This window comes from Cydia strobilella, chromosome 19, assembly GCF_947568885.1.
Source record: "Cydia strobilella chromosome 19, ilCydStro3.1, whole genome shotgun sequence".
NCBI classification, from domain to species: Eukaryota; Metazoa; Arthropoda; class Insecta; order Lepidoptera; family Tortricidae; genus Cydia; species Cydia strobilella.
In genome coordinates, this window is record NC_086059.1 from 9,410,034 (window position 1) to 9,434,336 (window position 24,303).

Below are 24,303 nucleotides of genomic sequence, written 5' to 3' on the forward strand. Positions count from 1 at the left end.
ATTGATGATGTGCAATCATTTCATGAAATGGTCGGTTGCCCATATCATGACAAAAGTCAAACCTATATTTAGCCTAGCCTTAGTTTTTTAGCCTTATCACGAAGATGAATTCTAAAATGGACGACAGATAAGAAGATGAGCATAATTTTGACATTGATGCAAATTTATAGTGAAATTTTTATCCTGAAATAAATAAATCTAAAATCAGATATTAACATTATTATAGACTGGGCGACTATGTGTTAAATCTATTATCTCTAAATCTATGTCTATTACTTACTTATTTGTTTTGCTTTCGTTATAATTAGTTTTATGCCTGTGACAAGAGTGACAGCGATCAAGAAAGCACAGATTTCGTTTAAAAGTTATAGAATACTTAGCAGTTCAAAAACAATTAATATTTATTTAAATTTATGTAAGCGTATCTGACGGTAGACATTATCGCTATACATTTAATTTTAAAATACATATTAAAAAAAAAGTTTATTCATTTTATTCTTTTGAATTAAACATGGACATTGATATCCAATCTTGCTCATGCTAGATGACGTAGTTGAAAACTTTGCAGTCATTCACAATCACAATCAGCGGCTTTTATATTGGTTTCACTCTGGCGAACGCTCGCTTGATACACAGGAATGGCAAGTATTGTCCATGACATATACATTTGTAATACAATTAACTAACTATTAATATACTTTATTACTTTGCAATAAGGATTATGAATGGACAGTTGACTGCGTCAACGATAGAACTAGCTGCGGCACATTTACCTGACTATGATTGCACCTTATTTTCTTCACAGTAAGGTTTACTATCAGTTATTATCGTCAACGGTACGGTAGCAAAAAGTGGTGCCGATCGATCGCTTGATGACGAAAATGTATTGTTGTGTTGGCCTCAGTTAATTTACGTTTGACTGGCTAATTAAGAGTTGTCAAGATGCTGTGCTTGTTTTATCTGTTTTTAGGGTTCCGTACCCAAAGGGTAAAAACGGGACCCTATTACTAAGACTCCGCTGTCCGTCTGTCTGTCTGTCATCAGGCATCTCATGAACCGTGATGTCTAGACAGTTGACATTTTCACAGATGTATTTCTGTTGCCGCTATAACAACAAATACTAAAAAGTACGGAACCCTCGGTGGGCGAGTCCGACTCGCACTTGGCCGGTTTTTTTAAGTTAAGTCTGTGGCTAAGAATTTAGTTGGGTTGCTGTTATAATTGAATCCAAGTAGTTAGGTACTTAATATAATAAAGATTGGTCGAAAAAAATTAGTTTTGAATGTTTGGTCTCCACATGGTTCTTTTTAGTCAAAAATTTATGTAAAGTAAGGAACCAATTTTGAGAACAATCAAACATTAGGTATTTAGAGGTCGCTCAAAATAAAGCAATTTTGCATACTAAAATGTATGAAATGAACTTGACCAAAGAAAAAAAAGTACTTACCTGGAGGCGTTTTAATGGTTTTATTACATTTTTCCCTATTTTGTTATAACTAAATAAAACATTAACCGGCCATTTTGTTATTTTTGGATTGATGTGGTTTTTTTTATTGTATGAGATATCAAATCTCAAAGCAGTAAATAATGACTATAATGAGCTAATGAGTCAAAATTGGCACATAGAAATTACTAGTTCATAATAGAACAAAGGGAGCCTTGTGGAGAAAAGATTACAAATATGTATATTTTTTTATTCCATACAAACGGACCCAAACTTATATCTTTTTACTCGCAAAATGATTGTTACCGTAAACCCCCCAACTAATTTATGGTCTAAAAGCTTATGGTCCAAAATTAACGCTCTAATATTTGAATTTTGGAAGTACTTCTAAGGCCTAATATTTTTGGAAATGAAAAAAATGCCACAAAGTAGTCCACCCTGAGTAACCTATGCCATGTGGCTCATACCGTGACACCAAGCTGAGTGAGGACCATTTAGCGATACTCTTAATTTTGTGTAATATTTTTAGTTAGTTTTAAGGTTAAATATGTTATTGCGCTAGTATTTTTCTTTCTTTCTTTCTATCTATAAAAAGGTCAACAAATAATGTGCCTTGTTTTCAAGATGCACCTAAACCGCGTAGGATGCGGACCGTTAGCCACCATATGGCAGGCAAAATGGTCGAAAACCGCAATTTGAGCGCATGCGCGGTCGCGCCAATTACTAATTACCTCGCATTGTTGGAAAAAGTTTCTTGTTATGGTTAGGGTACGGTAGGAGAAAAGAGAACCGCCGTTTGTAAACGTACAAGTTTTTAAAAACACGTAAGTGGGCAATCCTATGGAAAATTGACCAACCTACCCTTATTTTTTTATCTGGAAAATTTTATGATTTTTTTTCTCCTTGTCTTAATTTTTTGCTTACTCAAGGTGGAAATAGGTCGTAATTTTGAGTAAACATCATAACATTTTCGAAATAAAAAAGAAGTGGAGTACATAACTTTTGGTAAAACGGCCTAATGGCTGCTTAGAAACGAGATTTTTTCAAAGTAGTCACGATATATAAGTATACCTACTGCTGGGTACAGGCCCCCTACCTGCACAGCTTGTGGTTTATAGCTCCCAAGCTATCATGATTGGGCACTACACAGACTTTGGATCGTCTTCGCAGATGGATACGGACGGGTTTCCCTATGATGTTTTCCTTTAGCGGAGAGCAAGTGGTGAATTTGCCTTGTACGTACTCGTAACTTGCTTAAGAATCAGGAAATTAGAAGAGGACAAAATATTGTCGAAACTTGCAAGCGAAGAAATAGCCGCCGCGCGGGTTTTCTGTTTCATGGCATTTGCCCTTAATTAGAACGTATAAAAATTCAATATAAACACAAAATTTTTACAATGGCCCCGTCTTAAACTACAATTATCACGGAACCCTTCTCGCCCAGGGTCCTTATATTCATTATAATATTAAGTTCGCGTGTCAGTTAGGATTTTTTGTGTTTTCCGACCTAAGGGCGTTTTTTACGGGGCTACAGGGTGATTATTGTGTATTAGTAATCAAATTAGCCTGGCGGATGTACACACTCGTATTCTGTCGATAATTTTAGGCGACCTTCGCACAAGCTGGTGTCATAATTTGAATGCAATTATTTGTCATAACCATATTACTTTTTTGGGAAATACCGGGTTTTGTTTTCGAGACATTGAATCATTAATCGAATTTAAACTATCGTGAGACATATTAACTTAATTTAGTGTTTATATTGAATCATTATTTTTTGGCTTTGTTTTTGCTTTTGTTTGGCTTAATAATATATTTCATAAAATATATAGGATGTAGTCTGTTCGGAAAGAGAAGAGTCGTGAAATGTATGTGGCCCAATGGCCCAATACAGACTCTACATACCTACCTATACTATGCATAGGTACCCAGTTTATGAATGGATTCCAGTCAGAATGACGTACCCCTTACCTAAAAACAATTCAGAAAATTAATAAGCATGTTGGGTAAAAACAATCAGCAAAAATCCATATATATAACGGAAGCATGTGGAGATTTCTAGTAAAAAATAATCAGGTAATAGTTACTAACATTATTATTAATAAAGTATTCTTTAAAGATAACCTACAGCGACATGGTATTTATTTTGATGAAAAAAAAACAAAAAAAAACAAATTACTAACCGACATGTGGTTGACAATTTGAAACAAAACAATTGACGGCTGTGTTTCGTCACACGCCTTCTACACTTAAACATTATAGTTGAAACAATTGTCGTTCTACACAATTCTGCACAATGGTGGCACACAGGTATGCTGCCAATTTTAATAGACGAAGAGCTAGCCCGAAAAAGGTACACAGTTTTGGGAACAACAAAAGCGCTTTATTTAATTTAAATTAAATAACTATAGACAGGACATTGTTAAGGTGGGGTAAGACTATCACCAGGATATTACTATCACTTGACTTATATCAACCGGGATATGGACCATGATTACCTTTTGTATTGTTTTCGAGCTCCCGATATTTCGACGTATAAGTCTAGTGAAACTAACCGTGAATCATTCAAAAATGTAAGACTATCACTTGTATGGAATTCTCATACTGTTAGTCTTGCCCAGAGCAAAAAAAACTAGTTTTACCCCACTTACCTTACCTGCTTTTTTCCTGGACTAGCTCTCTTTATCCACAATAATACAATCACACCCTGATTGAGGGAACCCCAAGACATACAAGAAAGATCGCGACATTTGCGACGCTAAACCACAATTTACCTGACCTATTAATTTCAATAACAGAATTAGGGCAAAAAGGAACAATACGAATGACAATAATAATTGTCTGCAACTGCTGCACGGAGACAGTTGGGGAGGTTTTTATGTTAATTTATAGAAATTATCTGCGACATTTTTTAAGGACGTATAGTGCGACATAAAATAGTAGAAATTAAATAAAATGGAACAAAAAAAAAAATTCCATACTAAATTGTTGCCATGTTTAAGCATTTTACGTCAAAAATGTGACAGTTACGTAGGAAGATGCGCTCTCAATAATTTTCTACAATTTCTTGTCGGATTATAGTTGTGTCGATGTTCTTTGTAGTAACAACTAAGCCCCGGTTTATATCTCTATTTTTTACGTAGGTTGTGATTACTCATAAAAAATGAACTGGCTAAACCATCAGCCGCCTGTTTTACCAACTTGACAATTGGCACTTGCCACTGACAATTTCTTGTACATTCCTGGGTCGGTGACACTTGCTACTGACAATAATTTCTTCTACATTCCTGGGTCGGTAAGTAACGACGGCACATGGCGCCAATGTTTACTTATTAGACTAGTAGTGGACGGTGATTTGTCATTGTCAGGCGACAATTGTCAGCGTAGTGAAACAGGGGCCAGGCCAGGCAGACTTTGCCAGGGTCCGCTGTCGTATACTTGCCTTTCTCCACTTTGCGCGATCCTGGGCGTCCTCTCGTGTGAGCCCGTTCGCTCATATCTGCTTTCACGATATCGAGTCGTCAAAACCAACCAAAATGACACTCGTTACGAAAAGTTTTAAAAGTTAGTATATACATAACCGAAACCTATAAGACTGCCCGCGACTCTTCTTCTTTTAAAATTATGGCTTCAGCCCAGTGGGACTATTTCGCCAGTATCAAGGTATTAAGAGGTTTAAAAACGACAAAAATTGTACGGTTGTACAAGACAGTGTACGGTGAACTCGCGACTCTCTCGTCACAAATATCTAATTACATTGTCGATGACAATGTCAACCGACAAATTGACAATGACCTTGTACCTATACGTCAAACATAACCACCTAAATTAATCAATTAAAGACTATTTTAAGTACCCACTTAAAAGGCAATACACGAATATATAACCTTAAATCTGTAGCTTAAAACTCAAAATTAACCTTAATATAAAATAATGTACCTACTTACCTATATACGGCATAAACAGATCTGTATTGTATGATTATCTTGAAGACCTATGTTTTCACCGTATTATGTAAATGTAGGTAATAACACTTATAACATAAATGTTATTGATGACTTTGACAATAGTTGACAAGTTGACAATTGACATAAGTATAGAATTAACCTACGTTAAAATTAGTTCAAAGAGACCGACAAATGCATTGACATGATGACAATGAGTGATGATAATAAGGTAGAAGAGGAGTCTGATGAAAATTAAATGCATCATTTGTAAATCACGATTCACCGCTACGTAGGTACAGTTGCATTCAATTATGCAAGGAACAAGTAGCCGTCAAAAAATATTTTAATTTAATTATTATCAGAATAAATAGAGACCATGTCAGATATTTACAGTTACGAAAATAATAAATCAAAGAGGTTTGCATTGCAAATAGATATAAAAGCCAAACTTTCTTAATTACTTATTAATAATAGGTACTTCAAGGTAGAGGCATATTTGTTATTATGATTTAGAAATTGCTTGCAATCGATATCGATAACACTTGAATCGATATTGGTAGGTTTTTGCCCCCGAAAAATCGGGCTATGTTAATGTGCAATACAATACATAAATATTAACCCGACTGTACTTATTGTTAACACAAACAATGTAAACGACAGATTGCAAACGGGAGCTTCCGCGGATTGATTTCTTACAACTTTACCATTAAACACTCAAAACATAATGAAGTCTTATTTCCAAAGTCTGAAGGTTGAAATTAGCGCGTTATAGCCTTAAATGTAAATTGGGTAAAGGAGGATGCGTTGGTAAATCATCGAAAAAAGCCTAAAATTGCGGTTTTCTTTTGAAACTTGCGGTTTTTACGGGAGAGTACAGTGCATTGACATTGACACAAACAGTGCGTTCACAAAGTGTGTTGCACTTTATGCGTCTTGATCTGATTATATTATTATACTACATGTATCATTGTTATGTACCGTATGTTTTTAATAGTGTCGGTTTTTGGTCTAGAAGTCTTCTAGAAATCGATTTTCGCTCATGTCGTCTCAGACATGGATATTTGATATCAGTGCATTCAGTGTGATGTCCAGCCCGCGCAGCATGGTTTCCCCGTATCACTAAGTCCGTCACTTTCGCACTCACATACTTGTTAGAAGGTGATAGGCATGGTGATAAGCGTACCGTGCTACGACTCCTGAACACAAATATATGAGATGAGATGACAAGCGCGAAAGTGGTGGGGGTAGTTTCTGTGACGTTATAAAGTCGGCAGTACAAAGTTTTTTACTTTTTTCTTCTAAACGGTACCATGTGGGGTACCAAATGAAAGGGCATTGTGAGTAGATCACAAATATATAACCAGATATACTGTAACATTTTCACTACTTGGTCTAACAGATTATTAGAAAACGTTCAATATTGGACGGCAATAAAATCGTACAATAAGGTCAACACGGGTAAGTGCGGGATTAAAGTGGTTGGCCTTCACATTGGGACATTGATAAGTGTTTATTGAGAATCCATACATTTGTTACTTGCTAGGCTTGCTACGTGCGTTTAGTGGCAATGAGTGCTAGCGTTTTTGTGCTCACCAGTTGGCACCACTGTAGATGTAGGTCCAGAAAAACACATCTCAATATTTTCTATGCTTATTTTTATAAAATTATTAGTCATTACGTTCTATACACAAAGGTATTATAACATCTAAATGCACTATTTTTTCAACCTGTTTAATTTTGCATATATTTTAGTTAACATTTATTGAGCTATATCCATTGTTTACCATGATTAATCAAAAATGGATAAAGATTTACCACAATTATGAATAAGGAGTGAAAATTCCCGATAAAAAAGCTTGAAACCCCCAAAACTTCTATGCATTTGACATTTTGAAAGACCTCCATCTACACTAGCGTCCCTAGCGGCGAAATGAAACGCGGTACCCCTGATTGTATGAACTCGCAATTGTTGAGGGGCTATCCTGATGGGGGCACCCCGCGGTCGCCCTGCTGGAGTGGTACGCGACAGCAATAAACACTAATAAACGTGTAAACAGCCCAATGTGAAGGCCAGTCACACTTGCCCGTATTGAGTTGACCTTACATATTTTTTGAAGCACTGGGCAGCAAGCTCTGTATGAATGGAGAGTAAGTCTCATATTCCTGCTCATTGTGTTGTCATCCGAAACCACAAATTTACCTCATTTGTACCAATTTGGCTTATTCGGGCCGATTTATATTTTGTTGTCTTTTTTCGAAAGATTTCGATTTTGGTGAATGGATAGAGTTCCCTTTTCTGTACAATACAAGCGCAATCTCGTCGACGTATATCCATCTGAGTAACGAAAACGAAACTCATCAGAAAATTTACCTAGAATGAGGACCTTTTCAAACACCATATTTTATCAAAATCTTACAAAAAAAGGACTAGTTTTAAGCCACAGCTATTGCTTTTACCTACATCTATGGTTACCACCTACGGGAGAGCGGTGTCTCTTGACACAAGTGTCATTGTACGCTTAAAAAGAGGCCTGCCCAGTTATAATTACGTTTGTTTGTGCGAACTCAATAAACATTTTTATTTATGTTATTTATTTATTTATTTAAAAGGAATTATGTGGTTTTATGAAACCACGATGCAAATCAAACTTTTTTTCTGATTGTAGGCATTTAACTGAAAATTATCGGAAAATTATTCGATTTAGGTTATTAAAATTGCGTTTTATTTAAATCTTAACTCAATAAATATATACCATACAAAATCTCGCCAACGCCATTGTAATTCAGCTACTCAACACGGAATGGCGCTGTAATTAATTATTATTATCTATCGCTTACTTATCAGTTATCATACGCGAGTCAAGGACTAATGAAACCGGTTTAAATACGCATCGATTATCAAGGATCTCACGGTCACGTTACACTGGGGTTTTCGAGATGTCTACACGCTTGCGAGTAGCCAACCGTTGGGAATTGTTTGACGGAATCGTGACGTCCGTGACGTTCTTAAACCAAAAGTAGACTGTAAACTTCCTATTATGATATGACTATTTGCCATTTACCGTAGAATTTGACTGATAGAGAGTTTGACGTATTAAATAACGTATTTAAGGTTAATAAGGTCTACTGTCCTTAAAATTTTGTATAAAATTACAAGCAAATATCTGCCTTCGTGAATTAAGTAATGTAACCTTAGTCCGTTAATGAAGCTTATTTTAAAGACTATGAACCCTAAGTACTAGAAATAAAGTAGAATTTTACTAATGCTGTAATTATTTAAATGCGACATGCTAAAAACGGACCAAAAATTTGAGGCGATATACTAAAAGTTTTACTTTAAAAAACTACAATAAAGTTTATAATCAAGTTTTACAATAAAATTTGCTAATAAATACATTACTTCGGTAATTAAGTGAAACTTATATATGTACATATCTATCTGTAAATTAAGTCAGTAATTTAACCTAATTATTAATGACTATCGAGATCGAGAAACTTGTGTTGTGCTAAATAACCCATCAACACAATAAAATCCGAAACCTTTATAATCCACCACGTTCCATACTAAAAATTTGCAATGAATATTCGCAAATCAAGTTTTTACAACTAATGAAGGCAAAATAAATTGGCAAAAGCTCTCAATGACAGCCGAATTTCGGAAATCGAATACGCCCGGACAGCTTTACTCGTGCGGATACAAACCATCTTATTTCCTTAGTAGTAAAGTTAAAAATGGGTTGTGGTTGTGGTAAAAGGAGTTGGTGCGGCTTATTAAATACGCGATGATTCTGGCTCCAAATTACATTTGGTAACCAATATGCTCGTTACGGCATCATTCGATTGCTCTGAACGCGGTAGGATTCAAAAAATACGTTAACAGGAGCGTCAAATATTGAACGCGGACGGTTGGTGTTCTTTATTCAAAAGCTGAAAGCGACAAAAAGTTTATTGGGTAATTTTTATCTTTTACACTGATATTGAGTGATTATGGGGTACTGAGGTTTTACAAAAATAGCCCTAAAGAAACCCTGCCATATGCGTTTGTAAGAAGATTTGTTTATAGTTTTACCGACATCCAATGTTATTTAAATATTTAGGGGAATCAAAGAAACATTTTTTTTTTTTTTTACATTTATGGCCTGGATGCATCAAAGAAACAGTACCTACACACAAGTTTAGCATTAAAATTAAATGGTAGAACAACAGGCGGTCTTATCGCTAAAAACTAATAGACTCTTCTAACCTAAAAGTGTGAAACCGTCATTGTAAGGGTCAAAATGCCTATGAAAACAAGGCGTTGGTGGAAGTGCCACCAAATATTTTATTTCTTCAAACCTTCCTTAGCTGGACTCGTAACATTGGGGCTAGGCATTCCAAGATGTATTATTACATTACGTTTTAATGTTATTATATTTAAACTAAGCAGTTTAATTCTGTTTCGACATTTCTCAAAAAAAAACCAACGAAATGAATGCTGTAATATACCATCAGGTGATTCGTCTGTTCGTTTGCCTCCTAGATATGATATACATAAAAAAACAATAAAAATAATTCAGATAAGACCAACACATCACAACCGGAATATAATACATCAGCAGCAAATGGTGAGGACAACATAACTTAACCGCTCGAAAAACATGCAAAACCTACCTTTGAAAACCAATTCAATTCTGTATCTAATGTCATTAGAATAAAGTACACAATTGAATGATTGTTTTAAATATAACTAGGTATGTATTACAATATGTAGGTACAGTAGATACGCTGCCCTCCTAAGCGGGCGGTATACCTCAAAAACAAACGAGTTTGAAAATAAAATTCTACACTCACTAACTGCAATTGGGTGGTTTTTACTACGAAAGTAAATGTCTCTTGTGTCCTTTTGGGTGGTAAAAAATAATATGATATAGAAGTTGATAAATCGGGAGATAAGGACGATTGGGCTTCCGTAACCACTAGGCTATTAACTAAATGTGGCCTTGGTTTGATGGTCTATAAAGTACCCAGTATCATATGGGAGCCGTAGAAAAATACACTAGTTAAGTGACATTAACTATATGAAATACCGAGAGAAGCCTAGATTAAATTCACAGTCAATATGTAAAGCTGCATAAAAATGCGTTCTTACGCTGCTACTGCCGCTAAGCCGCCTGCTTAGTCAAAGTCTAAACAGCGGCCGAAGAAAGAGGTACACAGCCATCGTGAACCTGTTCACAAGGATCAACCACAGCCAATAAGGCAGTCGCGATGCGACGTAGATGAATTCAAAAAGGTGGAAAAAGAAAAGAAAAAAGAAAAAAGAGAAAGAAAAAGAAAGAAAGAAGAGAAAGAAGCCAGCTCGTCAGAATCAGTGCGGTGCCGCACCGACTGGACCCAACCATATGCTGCGTCCTGCAACACCGTCGACGCTGCTGTGTTGTGTCACGTTTACACTACCTTACGAAGGTCGAGGACATCGTAAAGTATGTATGAGTTGAGTCCGGATCCGCCCTGAGGGTCGCGAAGTTGGAATCTCGACACAATGCGAATTTCAATTCTTTTGTGGTGAGCCTTCCACGTCTAGCGATCTTCACCAAGGAGGAGTTTTGGCCGAAGGGTGTCAAGTTTCGGCGGTTAACGGTTCCACGGCCGGCTCCGTGTATTACAGCGGGGTTGCGAAATGCATCGCAGCCATAGTGTGTTTTAGTCATTTAGTCATTTATTCAATATTGCATTGTCATGTACATAATAAGGTGTTACATTTTATATAGTTCATGACACCCTGTAAGGGCACACAATAGTACAGTTTTTCTATTCTATTAATTCTAATTTACACATTGCAATTAAGGTAATTTAGTTTTTAAGATATACAGTGTGTCCTTAGCCATTGGACAAAGCCGAAATGTACATATGCATTAGGGTATTTAGAATCAGTATACAAAGTATCATAACAACCGGTGTAGCGGTTACGAAGAAATTAACAAATTACGATTTTTTTACTTTGAAGCGGCCTGTATGCGTTAATAGCTCCTGACTCCTGAGGTAATAAATAGTATGAAATATTGTCTTCGGTTACCGCGATAGTTACTCATGAAATAAAACTATGAAAACGGATTATATCGCGTATATTGAATTTATAATACATCCCGACGTTTCGAACCCTTTACAGCGTTCGTGGTCAACGGGTGACGCGATATAATCCGTTTTCATACTTTTATTTCAATAGTATGAAACCTTTTTTGACCTTATTGATTTTTATTTTTAACTGACTTCAATTTCATAGAAGGAGGAGGTTCTGTATTCGGTTGTAGCTATTTTTTTTTTTTTTTTATGTATGTTCACCGATTATCACCCGTGGTCCGATTTGAGTAATTCTTTTTTTGTTCGAAAGGAGCTACTTCCAAGTTAGTCCCATATTAATCTGGTTCTGATCTGATGATGGGATCCCTGAGGAATTGAAGGAACTCCTCAATTTTTAAAGGCACATGTATGGTGATTTGGGTGTTTTCATAAGCAACTTGAGCATTTTCTCTCGAAAACGACCAATTTGATGAAGTGGACCTGATGATGATGATTGTTTTGAAGATAGTGATGATGATTTTTTTAATGTAGGATGTTCAGCGATTACTCCGAGACCCGTGGTCCGACTTGAACAATTCTTTTTTTGTTTGAAAGGAACTACCACCAAGGTGGTTCCACATTAATCTGGTGCTGTTCTGATGATGGGATCCATGAGGAATTGAGGGAACTCCTCAATTTTTAAAGGCACATGTATAGTGATTTGGTCGTTTTCTTAAGCAACTTGATCATTTTTTCTAGAAAACCACCAATTTGATGAAGTGGAGCTGATGATGATGATTGTTTTGATGATAATGATTTCAGCGATTACTCCGGCACCCATGATCCGATTTGAGTTATTCTTTTTCTGTTTGAAAGAAGTTACCTCTCCAAGGTGTTTTCGTAATATTTTTGGTTTTGATCTGATGATGGAATCCGTGAGGAATTGAGGGAACTCCTCAATTTTTAAAGGCACGTGTATGGTAATTTCGGTGTTTTCTAAAGTAACTCAAGCATTTCCTCACCAATACCACCAATTTGATGTAGTGCAACTGTAGCCTAACCACGAGTTTGGCACTAAATATTCTTCGTAACTTACTTTGTACACTAATACGCCAGTACGAGCGAGATGCATAAACAGTAAGTTACGCACACGATAGCGAATATATCAATGTCAAACTCGTGGTAAGGCTACTGATAACTTCCCTCGTATGTGTATTATGATTTTTGATGTAGGTAGTGTTGGAAACAACCAAAGAGACTGAGAGGTGAAGGTAGAGGGTATTAGTGTTTGGGGGGTTTGAGGTTGGGGGTTGAAGGGAGGTGAGTTGATGGGTCGGAGACTGAGGGGTTGGGAGTTAAGGGATTGGGGGTTAGGGTTAGGAGTTAAGGGGTCTGGGGTTAGGGGTCGGGGAATGGCGGTTGAAGGGTTGGTGGTTTAGGGTCGAGGGGTTCAGTGATCAGGGGTTGATGTGCTGTGAGGTTGAGTGATCGGGGGGTTTGAGGGATTGGGTCAGTGGCGGGGCGGAGAATGGATTTACTGACAGGAATGATTTCCCAGACGGACTCGAGAAAAATTCTGATTATTTAATAAAGTTTACGAATTTACAGATAAACATGATTATGTTTTTCATTCATGCGTCACGCTCTTAACAATGTCTTAAAACTAAAAATGGAAAAATAAAAACTTTTATAAAAAAAAGATAAACCGACTTCAAAAAGGATGAAATAAAATATTATCCTTTTTAGGGTTCCGTGTTTAAGTATATGCGTTACCAACTGATATGTTTGAAGTCGGTGCCAAGCCAAGTACTCCAAGTAGTAACAATACCAGTCAAAATAATCAGCTTTATGTCTATAAATCCCATTACAACTGTACAAATGTTATAAACGTGAAAGCAATTATGTCTGCCTCTTTGCTACCTTTTCATGGCTAAACAACTGAACCGCTTTAGCTGAAATTTTGCATGAAGGTTCCTTGAATTGTTTTATATTTTGAAATGTAGTCCTCTGGATAAGCGACAAAAAATAACTCAGTCCCAATCCCACACTTGCGTGCTATGACTGTTTAAGAATTAGTAAGAAATGCTCTTTAAAAAAATACGACGACAAAACGTATTAGATTTACACTAACGTGCCGACAAGCATGGTACGAACTGCGCCAAGAAGGTTCAACCGTGTGTTCTGTTCTGAGGTGTACAGGAAGTTCGTTTATTGTCGTCGTGTAACGCTGCGTCTTACATAGGCGAACACTCGCGAACACGAAGCGAAGCGACGCGGCACGGCGCGGCCGGCCCAATTCGTTCGCGTTCGCAACGAGATCGCCCACGTAGGACACTTCTATATAGGTATCAAAGGATTAATTAAGGCGCCGTGCCGCGCCGCTTCGCATTCGCGTGTTGTTCGCCTACGTAGTACGCTGCATTAGGTAATCCAACGTACATACTTATATAGCCGCATCTTTATCGAATTGCACCAAAATCCCTATGAATATATGGTTTAAAATTTGGCTTGGCACCGACTTCAAACATATCAGTTGGTAACGCATATACTTAAACACGGAACCCTAAAAAGGATAATATTTTATTTCATCCTTTTTGAAGTCGGTTTATCTTTTTTTTATAAAAGTTTTTATTTGTTTATTGTGACTTTTGAGAAATGTCATCATTGCCGCACATTTTCGAACAAATTGTCAAAAACACTGCCAATGATTAATACAGTATGTTTCTTATTGCTGTCGATCATTCGAATTAATTTTATAACTACAACGTCTACAACATTGATAACGAGGTTTCACCATGAGCCAAACTTAGGTACTTACCAAATAAATAGACCGCTTTAATTCAGATAGGTCTTAAAACCTTTCCCACTTTTCATCACTCGGTTAAAAACCGGCCTCTTCCAGCATCTCTACGTCCCAGCGGTAGATAATTCGCAAACATTCGGCCCAAACAGCAAACCCAATAAGGGTTGATTACAATCAGTGGGATTAGATATGGAGCGTGACTCGAATGTTGCATGGCGTATGACAGTGCTTGTAGTGTTGGCGTTTCGGACAATATCGGACAACGTATCGAATCTTCGGCCTATTTCCGGGATTCCGGGTCGGCTCTATTTCAGGAATTTCTCGCTTGCTCGAATACAACCACTGTAAGACAGGGCTCCCGCATTATTGTAGTTATTTTGAATTTTTACACGTTTTAATGAAGGGCAAATGCAATGAAAAAACTAGGCTAGGTATATTTCCGAGGGTAGACTCCAAAAAAAACCTTAAAAGGTAAAAGTTAGCTACGATAGCAAAAAAAAGAAAATGTCTAATTTTCATTTATTTTCAATTGTCGTGTCCCTGTATTCCATAGCAGTAAAATTTTAGTGCAAAATAGCTAATAATAGTGATAAGTGAAAATAAGTGAAATTTTAATCATTAGTAAATACTACCTACCTACCTACTTTCAGAGTTATTGAGGTAAAACGTCCAAACCCGCGCGATTGTCAAATCTTCCGTCGTCGTGAGTTTCGCGCGGCGCGCCGAATTTTTTGTTCTTTTCTAATTTCCTGGCTTGAGGCGCCCTATGAAAGCCAGGAATCACAACACGATAGACTTTGACCATGCTAGCTTTGCAGCACTTAGCATGAAAACTTAGCGTGGTTCAACTCTAGGTATCAAATAGGTAGGTAGTTAGGTAGGTAACTTAACTTAAAACCCATTATAATAGTTTCTTAGGTAATATTAAGTATTATTGCGCGTCTTAAATACGAAATGTTGTAAGTTTGACAATCTTGAACAATGTTGAATTATATTACATATCAATGTCAGATAATGGTGGCCAAATATTTGATTTAAAAATATACTGCCCCTAGTGAGGGGTTGATTAGTATTAGTGTCGGATTAAATATCGGAAGTACGTGAGTGGAATGTGGTTAGTTTATTCGTAGTATATAGGTATACTAACTAACGTAGGTAACCTAGTCTAGTTTAGGTAAATAAAACACTAAACTTTCAATGAGATCAGAGGGCCTAGCCTAGCACCTTTTCTCTGCAGCTGACTGTACATTACTCTGTTTCAATGGATTTTCAATCTAACGTAGCGCTTTTCTCTCGGTAAATTGTTGGACAAATAAAATTCTGCCCAATTAAAAATACAACTAGATTCAAATTTCCTTAGCTATAATTGTCTATGCTTATACGTAGATGAATAGTTTTTGTCCCAAATTGGGATTACCTGCGTATTTATTCCACCCAAAATGAGGTCTTTAAATTAGCCAAATCTAACGAAAAAAAATCTATAACTAAATAAAACGCACGAATCGGTTTGCTACTTCTAGAACTTGACTCTCAAGAAGATTGCTAAAATTAGGTATAACAGCTAAAATTACGTAGCAATAAACAGTACCTACTCTAGCCCTAGCTAGAGTACCTATACCTAGTACGTTATTTATACCAGAAGCAGTTCAGTAAATAGGGCGATGTGGTAGCATTGTAAATGAGTTGGGAGACTGTTGAACTAAATCATAAACAGCGCCACCAGGCCCTAGCATGGTAGTAATATAAAAACTGTTAGCATAGGTAATTTTATCCTACGTTAGCGTCTCCCGAGAGTCCCGAGCGTGAGCGTCTAGTCAACTCTATGGCTGCTGCACGACGCAACGTTGGCGCAACTGCGCAGCGACGCCATTTTCCATAGAGCTGACTAGACGCCGACGCTCAAAAGACGCTAGTGTGAGATGGCTCTATGACTGCTGCTCGACGCAACGTTGATGCAACCGCGCAGCGACGCCATTTTCCATAGCGCTGGCTAGACGCCGACGCTCAAAAGACTATTAGTGTGGGGTGGCCTTTATCTGATATAATGGTTGAAAATAAATTTAGTAATAACTATGAGTCGACAGGACTAAAAACGGAGTCTCATACCTATAACGACTATACCTGGAGTGTTATATAAGAGACAAGTAGACGACCACCGACCATACCTGCGTCTTTAGGCATTAGCGGAACGTTATTGCATGTAAGTATGCATTGTTATGGAATCCATAGATATGGATGCGTGCATCTCTTTTAAATGGGGTGTATTACAGTCAGTGACGACGACAAATCCAGTGACGTGTTATGTAATGTCGTCGTTGCGCAAGCGTCGACCGCGTCGCGTGTTGTCTGCCTTTATCATTAATCAATTGTTTATCTTTAAGCTGTATATTTTTACTGAGGTGTCTCAATAGCGAGTGTTCTACTATCTACCTTCGCATTTCGCATGCATTTTTCAGTTACTTTCGAATGCATTTTGCAGTCCATTTCCGCGTTTCCGGCTCACTTAATGAAAATTCCTCAGAGAAAGTAGCCGGTCATGCTAGCCTCTTCGACCGAAGGATATCATAAACCTCATAACTGGTAGGTTTATGACCGACGTGGCGGGCTTATAAACGCCAGCCGTCAGCTATTACTCGCTAATAAATACGTACACGACGATTTTAAACGATGCTGAAATTAAACAGTTTCCAACTTATGTTTTTACCGGCAGTTTGGGAAATGGAAAGATGGGAATATATTTTGAACTAGTTAATTTTCAGTTGTATTTTTATTTATCTAAGGATTAGTTCGGAAAAAAGTGGCAGCACATTATGTGGATTTTTATTATATTTTGTGATAATTTTTAAGCAGTGAATTTTTTATAGTAATCTGTAGATACTATTCTATAAAATCAAATACAATCGTATTTAAAAATAAAAGGGCGAATTCAAGTTTTCGCCTTTTATATTACATCTTTCCTAACACTATTTAGACAGCGTCTTCTGAGAGAATTAATGGGTGTTTCTCATAAACATATTTTTTTCTTTAAGATTGATGAGCTAATTAATACCTTATTAAGTTGTCTTTTCTACAATATTTAACCTTTTTGATTTGACTTCACTTTTAAGGTACTTTCGTGGAATTGCTACTTTTGTGTATTTGCCATTTTTACAGAAATTTGTCTCCCATAGAAAAACCTCTGTCAGAGGTTAGATTGGAAAGACTTCCTGACTATCCAAGATAAAATCCATTTAATTGGTATAACTTATTCGTAACATGATATTCCTAAAAGCATAAAACAAGTTGTGAAAATGGAAATGCAATTGTGGCATTGTGGAAAACGGCAAGGACTTTTTAATTAATAAGTGTTGTTATAGGCTTAAAGATTTTTTGGAAGATGAAATGTAATTCTTTTGTAGTTTAGTGTATTTATTGGACATGTCTCATTTTACAATTTTTAATTCAAGCTTGAAATTGACATTATATAGGTATCGATATTTTTGACATAAACTTACAATCGTTTTAAGCATGTATTATTGCGCGTCTGTATTGTATATTTATTGTATATTTAATTTTATAAATTTTGGTAAAATAAAATCAGTTATTGACTTTAGAAATAACTATATATTATATAATACAACTATGAAATTATTAAAAGTTAAATAAGACAATGTCAAATATATTGTACATATATAAATTAATCTTTAGATTTAAGATAATTGCCTTGCCCTACCAGGGCCCATGTGAAACTATTATATATGAGTGATTCTCAAAATAGTGGCATCTTAACCTGTCATCGAGTTTTTGAATGGAATGTATATTTATTTTCTCTTTTTCATATGAAACAAAAATATGTATAGATAAACAAAAACAATGTTTATCGAGGCTAAGTCTTTATTTTTATTTTTATTTAATACTTATATTTAAAAAAAAATAAAGAGTACCAGTTTTCACTGTAACCTGTCTTGTCCAAACGCATCGCTGTTCTAGTTTTAGTTCTTTAGATTTTATAAGCACCAATTAATGTCACAAAAATATCATGCTATATAACAACAAGAATAATACCTTTAGTTTTTTTTATAGCACTGGTCTTTTATATATTTTTTATACAACAATATTTGCGCACGAAGTTTGTCCAGCGATATTTTCACTGTAACCTGTACATCCGTGGTTATGCATCTGACTCACACATAGAAAAACATATTAAGATAATAATCCCTGCAAAACATGCCGCCAGTATCGAACAACCCGTCGTAGTAAACTTTCGTGCCTGAGGTGTCGTAGTTTTGTGGATAAAACTAATTGAAGGAAAGAATCCGGAGTTTGTAACAGGTATGTTGACTTTAACTTACCTTAATTATTTTATCATTTTGGTATGGAGCCTTTTTTGCTTATACCATTTTAATGTTGTAATAAGTAATACTGATTGATACTAAAAATGAGCAATGCGTATGATTAACGGTTTTAGAGATAAAATAAATAAACAACACTTTTCACTCTAACCTGTGTAACTTTAACCTGTAATCAATGTACAAGTTAAAGTGATCATAGACAGGTTAAAGAGCCCCATGTACAATGGATGGATGTTAATGGGACGCTTGCCAGGGGAAAAATATTTTTTCACCTCACTCGCTCGGAAAACCTCAGTTTATAGCGCGAAATCTGCGTGCAAAAGTCTATTTTATCCGCTAGCGTGCAAAAGTCATTTGAATTTCGAACACGATGAATATGAGTGCTTTTCTTTGTTTATTTTGTTTGGATTTGAGAGTGTTATGTCTTAAATTTGATATGTTAAATAGAGGGCAAAATTAAATAATATATATATATAACTTAAAAACTACGCCGGCTCCAACCCTACACCTCGGACCCGAGAAGATTTAATTCCCTCCTAAATTGTAGTCATTTGAAATATGCCAATATGGGACCGGCAACAAACTCGGCGGGACACATCTTTTCAAAACATATTATACTCATATTGGGATACCCTCCTACAATTTAGGAGGGAATTAAATATTCTCGGGTTCGAGGTGTAGGGTTGGAGCCGACGTAGTTTTCCTAGACTTATATTGACCGGGATATAGACCGGGATCAATATAAGTCTAGTGAAACTAACCGTGAATCATTCAAAACTCGGCGTAGTTTTTATCGCGTATACCTATATATATCTTTACTTGAAAATAGTTGTGTTTTATAACTAGTCTTATGAACCGATTTTGCATGTACAACCAGCCTTAAAGTTTATGATCTATGATGGTTCATTATTTTTAGTATGTGGGTATTTTTGCACTTTGTAGTTTTTCCTTAGTCACCCGTTGACCACGAACGCTGTAAAGAGTTCGAAACGTCGGGATGTATTATAAATTCAATATACCGAATATACGCAATATAATCCGTTTTCATAGTTTTATTATATTTGTAACACTTTTAGAGTTGATAATAAGTACTTTGCTATTAAGTTTTAAGCGAGTTTTGAACTTATTAATAAAACTTTTTATCATACCTCCCAAACCAAACAACTTAATATTACTTATTAAGTAAGGAAACTAATGTATGGAGTGAGGACTATAAGCTTACTTATTTTTCTATGTCCATGGTGATTGTGAATGATTATACTGAGGTTGTGAAATATATAGTTACTGCCATTTAGTTATTGTTCGTAGAAATAAGCATAATAAAAATTAACAAATTTCTTAAACATAATTGGTATTGTTACTATAACTCGACCGCACATATTTTTGGTATAAACTAATTAAAATCAGAGCACTTTCAGATTCGGCTTAGCTACGATCATAACGTTGGTTGTAAAAATATTTCAAAAATATATTGATTAATTGATAATACTTTAGTAGTAGTAGTAGTAGTAGTAGTAAATCACTTTATTGTACAAAACAAAAATACTTTTATTTTATTTTCCATACAACTCTCTTTAACCTGTCTAATGTCACTCTCACCTGTACCTTCAAATCTTTAACAGGCTATAACTTTTACATTTGTATGATTTTTTCGTGGCCTTTAGTAAAAATGCTAAAAGTGATACTTTAATAATATTTTTCCATCCTTAAATGTGAAAAAAGTAAAAATAAAAAAAAAGGTTTCACTTTAACCTGTCGATGCCACTATTTTGAGAATCACTGATGTAACACCTGTGTACCATGGATGCAATAAATAAATATGAATATGAAGATTCTCAAATTGCGTCGTTCAAAAGTTTTCTAAGTACATTGTAATAAAAATGAGAAAAATCAAGCAATCTCATATTTTTTAAAATTATTTATTTATTATTTTGTGTGTTACCTCCTTTTGTACGTTTTTACTTAACTTCGCACCGTATAATATACTACTTACTTACCTACGTATTTAAAGCTTAACCTCCTGAGGAGTAAGAGGCACTCCTTTTCATTATATTTCATAAATAATAATATAAATTGTATAGGATTGTGCTGTGGGGACTTCACGACGATAAATATAATAATACATGGTTTAAATATGGTAAAAATCCATAACTCAGCAACAATTCAATTTTTTAACATGCAGATACATCTGCGAGCGATACTCCAAATTTTATATTATTTATTTGCATAGAGTAACTGATACTAGAGCGTTACTGTCATAGTAAATTTTGTAACCCCAGTAAATTCACTGCCATCTGTCGACACACTTTAAAACTAAAAATGAAAATTTATAAAAATACGATAGAATGTATTTAAATATAGATAAATGTTTTTTTTATTTGCATTAATTTTTTTTATGGTTTTGACCCATGTTCTTTCACTGATATGCGTTAAAATTGTTAAATAACAAACGAAACCGTCAACGCCATCTATACGACTGTAGGCCAAAACTAGTAGCGCCCTCTGAACGAGAATCAAATTTTCTTGATTTTCGAGGCACGTTTTTTCCTTATACTGTATCCATCTATTACGGAGTTATATCTATCTTTGGTTATTTGTGACGACACACAAATAAATAATAGGGAGTATTACTGCAAAATTCTGCCGCCAGAATGCAAGACTAGCACCTATCGAAAACCATAGAGTAACTTATACATATATACTGTGCCTTAAGCAGTTTTTTGAGAAGTTTTCACTGTGACGTTGATGCATCAAGGCGGTTTGTTTACAGATGGCCTACCGCGAAACGCGAAAATAGAAATTTCGTTATCTGCCTATCTACAAGAGTTATTATAGAGAGGCAGACAGAAACCGAACTTTCGATTTCGTGTTTCGCGGTACCTCCTGCTTAGTAGGTAGGGTCAATATCACTAAGTGCCTACTGATTAGGCTAGAAGTAAATTAAACTTCGCTCTCTTCATTTTAAATACGTATTATCTACTATTAAACGTTATAATATATTCTGCAGCCAGTACAAAATACATTAAATCACTTTACCGTTGTGATTATGTCTTCATAACTTACCAAGATTGCTGAGATTGCCAACACTCAATAAAACTCAGGAAATACATAGATTGAGACATGTGTTAGTTATACAGTAAATAAATGCCCTGAGTTTTATAAACTGAGAATCGGCAGTTTTTCCGCTTCTCAGGTATTCTGTGCCTGCAATTGCCTTTTCTATTTCTCCGTCCCGCGCTATGCTTGCTCCAAACTTTTTACACACTTATAATAACATTTCTAGACTAGCTTAGCAAAAGCTAAGCTAAGCAAGTTTATCAATAATAGTCCTTATACTGTAGATAAAAAGTCGACACATACACGCAACATGGCAAAAAGTAATTTACTTGTTCCAAGAACTTGTGCTTCGAAGTGGGCGGGCCTTAGCGGGAACATGCCGCTAAAAAAACAATTATATTCGCCGCTGGTATGGCAAAAACAACACTATACCCTTTGGCATACGATACATAACGAACGCAGCAGCTAATTGGTGTACCACTAGGTGTTACATAGGCTGTTATGTGCTATAGTTCATATATATTGAGTGCAAGAGGAATGACGAAAGAACTAGCGGATGCCTAAGGAGGTGTGTTGGCGAGATGCGTGATCAAGGCAATATGGAAAATATGTTAAAAACATGCCTTTTATGTTAGCTGTTAATTAGCTTGACACGCGAAAACACATTATTTATTATGCAAACAGTGGCACTGGGTACAGGAAATGTTCACTTACTAACCTGTTAAAGAAATACTTTATAAGTTTTACACATGTTAGTACACAACTATTGGAAAAACTGGCTATTACTTTGAACCTTTTTATAAGGCCAATTACAAGTGATTATGGAAAGGCATTTCAATGTTAGAAGGATAAATGTGTCGCTTAACTTGAAACTCACATAAATCCATTCGACTCTTTTATAGAAATATAGTAAGTATGTAGGTACCTACCCTACCCTATACCTTTTCTTTCCAAAATCGCAAAATCTGACAGTTGGATTTAACTGGGTTTGAGGTTAAGCGACTCAAATAGCTCTATGTAGTCTAAGCGACCATGTCATAAGTTGTCTTGTTTTTAGTCTTACCTCCTCACTTTTATCCATCCATATTAGCTTTAACGTTGTCAAACCTTAGATACTTATTCGGGATTGAACTCGGAACTATGAGCTTTGTAAGCGGGATCACTTCACTAGGTACCGACTACTCCGCTAGGCCAGACCGGACACTGTTGGACGAAGGCACGGGCTGTCGAGCAGGGGGCGATTTTTAAATTTCAATCGCTCGATTTCGTCACTCAAAAATCGGTGGAAAACGGTGAAATGGCAATTTATGAAACAAGAGCGATATAAACTGGGAATCTAGTGGTATTGACCACTCGTTTTCAATTTTATTAGTAGAATTTAAATGCTTCGTATTGGAGATAGTATTGAAGGGAGCCACACGAAATCGAGCGCTCGAAATTCAAAAATCGGCACCCAGATCGGTTGTAAGTAGGTTTGGACCCTGCAAACCTACTTGCAGAATAAAATATGTCGATTTCTTTTTGATTCTTATGCGCTGTATAAGTCGTCTGAGATATTAGAATAATACAACTATTCACTGCTTCGAATATTAATGTATTTGAAACCAAAACAACACACCACACTTTGCACCCGGTACAGCTCGCGGAGGTCTTTTTGAATAAAATATTTTAGTTAGTTTTGTAGTTTATTGTTTAATTCCATTTTTTTTTTTTATACACTGTAATGTCATGTAAATGTGTTTTCAATAAATATCCTGTATAAACAACACACTCGTATAATCACAGGCATTAAACATGCCATTACAAAATACTGGCACAGAGACCAGGTTCTATGTATTAACCAGGTTTGATTTAAAACTCTTCTAATGTTAACTACCTATATATATATTAATTATCGCTAAACATACATAGGGGTCAAATCGGTAGCTCTTAAGCTATCATTGCCCTTTATTTGATCATTATTAAACGCGACACCTTGTACATATACAAGCAATATAGACATATATATCAACATAATATATGTCTAATAGATCACATTTAGTGCTTATTAAATCCCAAACCCCATTTTATTCTTGAAAACCAGCTCCATATAAGCACTAGTGGCCTTTAATGTCAATAACTACGCCTTATATACTTCACACATGGGTAATGGGTAGAGCATGTAGCCTCGGATAGCACAGCTATAATTACTCGTACCGCCTGTTGGTATTCGTGTACCACGGGGGTATACATTGTATAGATACGACTTCATGCGATGTGTGCATTCGAGTATACTTTATTTAGTTTAGATTACGAAGTTCTGTTACATTATTTGATGTAGTAAGTCTGAAGTTGCGTGTAGCGTGGGATCATATTTAAAGCCCTGCTAGAATCATTTTCGGATTAGGTCCTGTATTTTTTTTGGTCCGATCCGGGATCGGTTGAGTTTGATGTGGTGTGATCCGTACTGAACGAGACATCTTGTACCTATACTTAAAATAAAACTAAATACCTACTGTGCGTAAGTAAAAGGTGCCCAGTGGCAGATTTCCGATTTCAAAAAAACTTGACATGAAAGATGTTTTTTTTTTAAATTACATTTCCTAATTATCAACTCTGTGTATGCCCTTCTCCAACCTTTTCCACATATTCCGTAATGTATACAATTACAAAATGTACGCCTTATTGCCGTACTAAATGACA

At 35.8% G+C, this 24,303-nt stretch overlaps 1 long non-coding RNA gene across 1 annotated transcript in view; it reads left to right on the top strand.

Moving 5' to 3' along the window:
• Positions 1-957: 957 nt before the first annotated feature.
• The window catches only part of LOC134750164 (uncharacterized), a 289,739-nt gene continuing 266,393 nt past the window's right edge, over positions 958-24,303 (top strand). Inside the window, exon 1 of the long non-coding RNA XR_010128546.1 lies at positions 958-976. This is a non-coding gene — a long non-coding RNA (uncharacterized LOC134750164). The remainder of the gene's footprint in view (positions 977-24,303) is intronic.